The 9,506-nt window shown below is 36.8% G+C and overlaps 1 long non-coding RNA gene across 1 annotated transcript; it reads left to right on the forward strand.

Annotated features, from left to right (window-relative positions):
- The first annotated feature begins 5,852 nt into the window (after positions 1-5,852).
- On the forward strand, positions 5,853-8,328 carry LOC107013703. Its single transcript, XR_001456146.2, has 4 exons — positions 5,853-6,432; positions 6,521-6,624; positions 6,899-6,976; positions 8,122-8,328. It is a non-coding gene; the product is annotated as an uncharacterized LOC107013703 (long non-coding RNA).
- The last annotated feature ends 1,178 nt before the right edge of the window (positions 8,329-9,506 follow it).

Raw genomic sequence — 9,506 nt, forward strand, 5'->3', positions numbered from 1 at the left:
AATACTACGTGTCGGTTCGTGACACCCGATCCATTAACCTCATTCTTTTAGTTCATCAAGCCTTCCTTTATACCAAGGTATCATCATTAATAGAGAGAATTTAGGATTTTTAAGATTCCACAGTATCATCATTATAATCCATCACAATTTATATAATCACAGTCATGCAACAACACAATTAAGCGCATAGAAGACTTTACAATACCACCCAATACATATCAATCGCTATTAAGAGTTTACTATCACATAGCATATACCATAACTTACCTCCACCGAAGAATCGTGATCAAGCAATCTACTTCTTAATGCCTTTTGCTTTCCTCTTCGTTCTTCCTCTCTCTCGCTCGTTCTCTCTTCTTTTCTTTTTAAAATTTCTCTTCCTCAAACCCTTTTTCTTTTTACCCTAATTATCAAATAATTAAGTATAAAAGATGATAAAAGTAACCCACTATCTATTTCAAGGTCATCTCTTTTAACCCCCAAGTAATTAAATTATTAACATTAACCCACTAATTTTATAATTATAATCAGGAATAGTCCAAAACACCCCTTTAAAACTTTAGCAGAAATCCGACCCAGGTGGAATTACGCCACTCGTGACGGCCCGTCGTACCAGCGACGGTCCGTCCTGCACGTCCGTCACAAAGTTCAGAGACTCAATTTCACCCAAAGCTCTGCGACGGTCTGTCGTGGCTACAATGGTCCGTCCTGCACGTCCGTCGTGAAGTTCAGAGAGTTGATCCCAGTACCCAGATTTTCAGAGTTTAAGTGTTTTGGAACAATGACCCCCCGACGGTCCGTCGTGACCATGACGGTCCGTCGACTGTTCCGTCGACTCAGCCAGTTTCTATCAAAATAATCTTGTTGCTCGAATCGACTAAACAGGTCGTTACAATTATCTATCTATGGGTAGGTCATGGGACACCTAATTCATTTTTTGATAAGACTTATGACCATTTGAAGTTGACCCAACAGCATTTCCCCTTAATTGTCTGCAAATTTCCACCTACGGACAGTAGGTCTACCTACGGACATTGCTGGTCATCCGTAGCTCTTGTCAAAGAGTTGGTGAATAGAGGTCTCGGTCGACGATCACAGACTAGGAACCATCGTCTAACCTACGGACCGTGCTGGTTATCCGTAGCTCTTGTCAGAGAGTGGGTGAATGGGGGTCTCGATCGCCAGTCACGGATTACGGACCATCGTCTGGCCTACGGACCGTAAGTCTATCTGTCGTCCAAGACTTAACCAATTTTTCTGGGCTGAAATTTTTTGATGCTTCTGATCCCAGCGATGGTTCTGCAGGACGGACCATGGGTCAGGCTACGGTTCATCGATCCAACCGTTGGTCGCATCTGTGGATCTTTTTTTTTTCTTCTGTAAAGCTGGTTTTTGGTCTGTTTTAGCTACGGGGTGTTACATAGATCAAGTCGTTTACAAGTCTAACTGATATACGTCAACAAATGAAACCTGTTTCTGTTTTGCTCAAAATAATCACGTTCACGATTCTCTACATTCCTTTTGAAAAATTTATCAATTATTTCTTCCATACTTGTGGACAACACAAGGTTTTCCACAAGTATTGTTGAGATAATAGATAAATTTTTCAAAGTGAATGTAGAGGATCACCTGCATGATTATCCTTAGGGAAATTCAAATGTCTTTGAGGCACTAGATATCTTTCTAGAGAATTACAAACATTTAATGACAAAAACAAATGCTAATGTATAAGATTATACTACTTATCTCATAAACGCCTCATGATAAATACATGGATAAGTAGAAGCTTGCCAGTAAGTTAATGGTGTAGAATTATAAATAAGAAATATGGAGGAGAGCTCTTCAGCTTAAAATTAACATTGAGTTGGTAGTTCTTGTTCTTGAATCTAGAGAATACCTTTCCAATTATGGAATCTTCTAACTTTTTCAATCTTTATTTTTATTATTAACTCATCAATTTATATGGATTTTTATAAATGAATTATTTATTTTTATGGAGTGATTTTGCATTGAGGTAGTTATTACCTACATATCTTAGTGTTCTCTGTGACCCATCACTTTAATTGTTCACTAGTTTTGAAAAGGCATCAAGTGATTTACTAATTTAGAAATTTCATAATATCATAAATATTAAAGATAAAACAAACAATAAAATTTACCTAATTTCATAAGAAGTCCAAAACCTTCTATTTTATTATCAAAACCATCGTAAAAATGGATAACAAAAGATTAACGACAACTAATTAACTTAATAAAAAAGGAAATAATTGATCGTATTAAAAGTTTCAACCGTTGGTTAAGTCATTCCAAGCATAACTCCAATTTAAGAACTCCAGTTACCAAATCCATTATGTTTATGAGTTCATCAACTCTCCTCCATTTTTATAGCATGGGTATCAATTATATCATACTTGAAATGCTCGATCAAATATCATTTTATGTTTCTTATAGAACTTCCCCTAAACGCAACTTTATTGCGAGCTTTAGCTCCTCCATGTGTTTATTTGAAGGTATTTCTGATCCTCGGTGTATAACCTTATAAATTAGTAATCTTTTGTTTTCTTTCTCATTCTATGCTTCTAAATTTTATAGAGATCTCCCAAGGCCTCAAAGCCATTTGATTTGCCCTCAACATGATCACGTTGACGATTCTCCATATTTCTTAAATATTATCAATTATTTCTTCTATTCTTGTGGACAACACAACGTTTTCCACAAGTATACTTGAGATAATTGATAAATTTTCAAAGTGAAAGTAGAGGATCGCCAACATGATTATGCTTAGGGAAAATAAAATATCTTTGAGCCACTAAAGATCTTTGTAAAGAATAACAATCATTAAACAAATAAATACTAATGTATAAGACTATACACTCTGACACATAAATACCCCCATGATAAATATATGGAGAAGTAGAAGTTGGCTATTAAGTTGTAGATGGAGAATGATAAAGAAAAAATACAGAAGTGCTATTTTGGTCGAGCATCTAAAATTTTATTTAATTGTTGTCTTTGAGCCAAAAGAGTAGAGCTCTTTATCTTATAATTAACATTAATTTGGTAATTGGCATTCTTGAAATAGAAGGATACCTTACAAATGATCTATCCTTGTAATTTTGTAAATCGTTGCTTTTATTATTAACTCATCCATTTATACAAATTATTTTACTCCCTCCGATTCATAAAGAATGACCTCGTTTAACTTTCCACGGTAATTAAGAGTATAAACAAGAGTTTTTGAATCTTGTGGTCTTAAATTTAAGATAGGTAAAATGTACAAAACTGTCGTTTGATCTTGTGGCCTTAAACATGCCGCGTGGAAAGTTGAAATTTAAATCTTACCAAAAAAAGAAAGAGGTCATTCTTTTTGAAACACAGTAAAAAGAAAAGGAGGTCATTCTTTTTGAAACAGAGTAAAAAGAAAAGGAGGTCATTCTTTTTTAAACAACGGGAGTTCGTGAATTAGTTATTTTAGTTGAGTGTCTTTGAATTTATGTAGTTAATACCTACATTGCTATGTGTTCTCGTTTATCCATCACATTCATTATGAACCAGTTAAGAAAAGGTTTCAATTGAACTACTAATTTAGACAACTCATCATATATTATTATAAGTGGGAAGCTCTAACCTTCATCGTTGGATTATCCTTTCCCCCCTGCACTAAATCAAAATTAATTAATTTATTTCATAAATACTAATACTATGAAACTCTTTAAATTTTGTGATTATTTTAATTTTGAAACCAAAATAAATTTATTTATCATGATTTAATGTGCCCCGTTAAAATATTTTGGTAGGTGAAAAGACAATTAGATATCACAATAAATACTAGTTAATTACTTTCTAGGTCATCCTATAATCTACTATTGTTTTTTCTTCTTTCCTCGAATATGATATGAATATATGTCATACAGAAGCTAACTGGGGAGAAGAACAAATAGTTTCATTTTGAAATTAAAAGATAAGCTTTCTTATAATATAATTCAATTATTAATCTTAACCATAGAAGATATATCTTATATATTCCTTTAGATCTTTTTTTTTATGGTAGATTATGATATTAGGTTTTTCTTTTTCATTTTGGAGTTAAGGTATGATTGTCCATTGGATTTTTTATCAACCCATATTTTTATGTAATTATGTATTATTTTGCATTGTTATGAAAATAGAATCTTTTTGTGCGTGTTATTATTCTTTTAAGTGTCATTTAATTTACAAAACTTCTATTAATGCATGATGAGTTTGATAATACTTGTATTATTTGTGCAAAATATGATTCGTCTAAATAGAAGTATTTAAATAAATACATAATACTGATGTTAAGGGAAATAATAATGAATTTAATAAAAGTCATACCACACACACACACACACACACTATGTATATATATATGCAAAACACGTGCGGAGATCTAATCATATATTTATATAAAAGAGAATCTTAGGCCTGCCTATGTGGCGCAACCACAATCAAGAATTTCATTTTAAATTAATTTTTTTCAAAAACTGGCCTTCGTTTTTTCAAGAAAAGATGTGACTTTTATGAATAGTTGGGACTTTAATGAAGAATTGTGACTTTTATCAACAATTCTTACTTTTATGAAAAGTTGTTACTTTAGTCAAAAGTTGTGAATTTTATGAAAAATTACGACTTTAATGAATAGTTGCGACTTTTCAAAAGTTGCGACTTTTGTGAAAGATTGTGAACTTTCCTAAGGGTTGCAACTTTACCAAATAGTTTTAAGCTTTCTGATAATGCACAACAAACATTTTTTCACACTAATCTTTATTGTCTATATATAGATGAATTTTCTCTCATTTAAAAAAAAAATTGATCTTATTATTCTACTTCCGCAAAATTAAATATCTGTTTTACTTTCTCTACTTAGGTAACTTACTGACACCCCTGTTCATTTATAAACAAGTTGGTGAATAGAATCGTTCCATCAAGAGAGGATGTAATTATTTGAACCTATTGTAGTGGAGGGGAATAGATATCTTAAGGGGGATATTGTGCATTCAGTGGAATCGATCTTTTACTTTCTATTGCATTATATTTTTATATATCCTTGTATATTTTTTACACTCATAAATTTATACATAAGATATCAACTGTTGTTTTTTAGTATATGTTTTAAACTCTGTTGTTAATGTTTTCGCAAAGTTATTGTCTCCGATTATATTGAACATATAAAATTATAGTACATATATTCATTGTGCAGAAAATAATTATTGTACTCAACTCCAACGATTTATGTTTTGATATTCTGTATTAAACTATATAACTTAAAAGTACTACATATATACTTACATATTATCTATTTTTTCCATGTATTTGTTATTTCTCACTTATCAATTGAAGAAGTTCATTAGGCAAGTTAAAAAGTTATAATTGCTTTCCTATTCAAGCGTAATTTCTTTTTTTAATATGTTAACAAACTTTTGATTTTAATCCTAAGACATATATCACAATTGCATAATCTAAGCAACTTAAATGATTCTTTTTATCATGAAATGCCTTTGTATATATATTCTTATTTTCTTCGTTATTTTCTTTAATATAAATCAAATAACCAATGATTTATTGTAATGACCCTTCTTGTAATTTTTAGTGTTTTATCTTCTGTGCATCGTTTAGAGCGGTCCTATAGCGATTCCAAGTCATTTATGACTTGCTGGGACTGACAGATCGGTCACCTAGCCATTCGTTTTGTTATTGTGTGAGCTTTAGTATTTTTGAAGCTTATGAACCTTGAACGATCATTTTCGATCAAAAGTTCAAGAAGATGACATCAGAATCCAATTCTGACGATTCCATCATTTCCGGAAGGGTCATTTTAGTCTAGTAGCATTGTCGACATGACTCACAAAGTTTTCAGTGTGAGTTGGTGGGATTAGGCGTTTTAACTTTAAGTTTAAAGGCTAAGTTTGACTTTAGTCAACATTCTGAGTAAACGCGCTCGGATGAGAATTCCGTCAGCGCGGTTAGCTCCGGAATGTCGAGTTTGGTCTAGTTTGACCCTTCTTTCGGGTTTTGAGGTTTTTGATATTTTTCCGAGCCCTTTTGTGGTTTTTGACTTAAAATGGCCAATGGAAGTGGGACCCACATTTTATCGAGATGACCTCTGATGAAAATTTCGACTGCGCCTTTGAGTCCGGAATGTCGACTTTGGTAGGGTAGCATATCTATTTTATTTTTATCAGGTTCCGAACGGATTCCGAGCACCCGTCGGAGACTTTAAAGAAAGTAGGCAAAGCTGAATCTGGTGCAGCCCCTATAAAAACCCCAACTTTCAGCTTTATGTTTTACTTTGGAACTTGATATCTTGAGCGATACAACTCCGAATTGGGCGATTCAAAAGGCTAAGTTGTGAGATTTTTCGAGGGCAACACATTGGTGAGCTTGGAATCTGATTTGGGGACACGATTTGAGGTAAATTTTGGGTTTTAAATGCTGTCATAGCTCATTTTCGAGCACAAGTTTTGGGAAATTTCAGAAGGTGATTTCTTGGCCATTTTAGGTCCGAATCAAGTGATTCAAGAGCCTATATTGTGGGGTTTTTCGTGAGGATCGTCGTGGTGTGATTGGTTTTGGCTGTTGGAGCTTCATTTTTGGTAAAATCTGGTAAGTAGCTGCTGCCATTGTTGCTGATTTTTAGCTTAGGATTTGGGTTTTTTTTGTTGCATGTTAATGTTGGGACCGTCTTGAGTCCTGAATTGTGCTCCATTCTGCTATACAAGTTTCGAGAGTTATTTAGGACTTTTATTTGGGGTTAATTCGGGATTTCTCAACGCGGATCCCATTTTTTCCATTTTGACCGTGAAATTGACCCGTCTCCGTTTCTTGCAATTTTAGTGTTTAAATGACTGTAATAACGTTGTGACTCTATTTCTGATAGTGTATCAACGTTTCGAGGCCTTTTAGAAAGTAAAAGATCCGGGGAGTGAATTTTGGAGCGCGCGTGATCTGCGTTCAGGTAGGCTATGGTTTCTCTTCTTAGACTGAACTCGAACATGTGAATGCATGTTGATTAGTTGGAATTTGGGTTGGGTAGTTATTGGATCATGCATAGGTGTTAAAAATTATATTTTCGGCCTTGTTCTGAGAATTATCGGGTAACTGTGAGCATGTTTATATTGACCTTCTTTGCTATATGAATTACTTGTATGTTTGAATACTGGTTGTCAGAAGTATGTTGAGCCTTAGTTTAGGTTTGACTAGGGTTTTCCTTAGAAATGCATGATTCAAAGTCGGTAGGACTTAGTTTAGCCCCGACGTCGCTCGGCCGGCTTAAATCCTTGTAGACTGATGTAGCAGACTTGAGTCTGATAGTTTGGTATTTAGCTAGACGATGAGCTTGCTCTAGCGATAGTTACTCTTATTTCTTAGATGTTACGGCTTCTCGAGTTACGTCAGTGACAATGAATTCCGCTCCGTGATTCAAAGTTGAGTTTCTATTCGACTGTAAGGTCTTACATTGATTAGCTAAGTCTGGATGGTGTTCCATGGGTTTATATGATTATGGATAGATAAAGACTCTTTCAGCATGCTATATCGACATCTTTGTCGGGTATCCGGATTTAAGGTCCGGCCTCGAACATCCACATACTTATGTAGAGCATCCGGTTAGAGGTCCGGCCTCAAGTATGTAGAGCATCCGGTTAGAGGTCCGGCCTCAGTTACTTATATTTTGCAATTGGCTACTTGTGTAATTCAAGTGAGCATCCGGTTCAAGGCCCGACCTCCGTACCATCAGGTTCTACTTTTTGGTTCGGTGTTCTTTGGCCTCAAGTTTTATTCTCCTTAAGTTATAGTTATTTTGTGTACTCGTCGGGCTTATGGGGGTCCGTTCGGGTTTTTATTTAAACTTGTGCACGAGTGTACCTTTTGGGCTTATGGTGGGGCCCGTTAGGTGTAGTTAGCTTATTTATATTAATTTAGTTAGATCTTTATACATTCGTGTGCATTATTGTGTTACTTAGCCTTCCGTTCTTGACCTCTAGTTTTGTGATTCCGTCTTTTCATAGTGCTTTACTCTTCTAGTTCAGTCGGCCTATGATGCCTAGTGGGTACCGTTATTTTGTATTCATGCTACGCTCTGCATCTATTTTCGTGATGCAGGTCCGAGCACCAGTAGTCAGCGTTGATCGAGTTTGGAGCATTTCTAGTCTGGAGACAGGGGTGAGCACACAGCGTTTTGTACTATTTAAGTCTCCATCTGTTTATATAAAGACTTGTCTTTTACTTTTCGAGACAGTCTAGTTTCGGTGGTCCACTGTTGGGACTTGTACTCGTTTTGTTGGTAGCTCTGTATTAGTGACTTCCACGCTCTGGGAGGGATCCTTAATTGTATTTATGTTTTGGTTTGCTTATGTTTTTATCGTAATTTTACTTAGTCTTGTTTAGTTTCTACCCTCACACCCATTACGTGTTGTTCTGGGTTGTGGTTTTGCTTACCTACTGATGGGCTATAGTAGGTGCCTTCATGGCTCGAGAAATTGGGTCGTGACAAGTTGGTATCAGAGCCCTAGGTTCAACGGTCTCACGTTTACAGAGCTAACGTCTAGTAGAGTCCTGCGGATCGGTGCGGAGACGTCCGTAACTTGTCTTCAGGAGGCTACAGGATGTATTTAGGAAAATATCCATTTTGTTTCAAATTCGTGCCGCGTTTGTCTTGTTTGTTTCTTAAAATCTCAGTTTTTTTCACTCTACTACAGGATGGCTCGCACGCGAGGCGGTGCGTTCGGGGGAGATGCACCCAGAGCCTCAGCTTGGGGTAGACGTCGACCACGAGGTCGAGGTAGGGCTGGAGCACGTGCCCGGGATATGGAGGAGGAGCCTCATGCAGCGCATGTACCGCCACAGCCAGTGGGGCCGGGGCCAGCCCAGCCACCACCCGCACCAGTTGCAGCACCTGATCTTCATTCCCTCTTGACTCAGATATTCGCAGCTATTGGGGATATGCGACAGGCACCAGCACAAGCATTACCAGCACCAGCGCTGCAAGATCAGCCGCCACCAGTTCATGTGGCCGGCCCACCAGACTTAGAGATTAGAGAGATGCCACTGCGGGATCAGAAGATGCTTGGGGTATTTCAGAGGTTGGCACCGCCTATATTCTCAGGGGCGATTGGAGAGGACGCTCACGAGTTCCAGCTCACTTGCCAGGAGCAGTTATAGTCATTAGGCGTTTTGGAGTCGAGAGGAGCTGACTTTACCGCTCATCAGTTCCGTGGGCCAGGCAGGCAGTGGTGGCGCACGTATCGAGAGTCTAGGCCAGTTGGATCTCCTCCTATATCTTGGAGTGAGTTCTCAGAGGCTTTCTTGGCCCGGTTCATGCCACGGAGCGTCAGAGATAGGCTTCGTGATCAGTTCTCTAGATTGGAGCAGGGATCTATGACCGTTTCAGAGTATGAGGCGAGGTTCCATGAGTTGTCTCGCCATGCTACTATGATCCTGCCCACAGAGGGAGAGAGAGTTCATTGTTTTGTACGTGGGTTGCGATA

Source organism: Solanum pennellii, chromosome 1 (genome assembly GCF_001406875.1).
Source record: "Solanum pennellii chromosome 1, SPENNV200".
NCBI lineage: Eukaryota > Viridiplantae > Streptophyta > Magnoliopsida > Solanales > Solanaceae > Solanum > Solanum pennellii.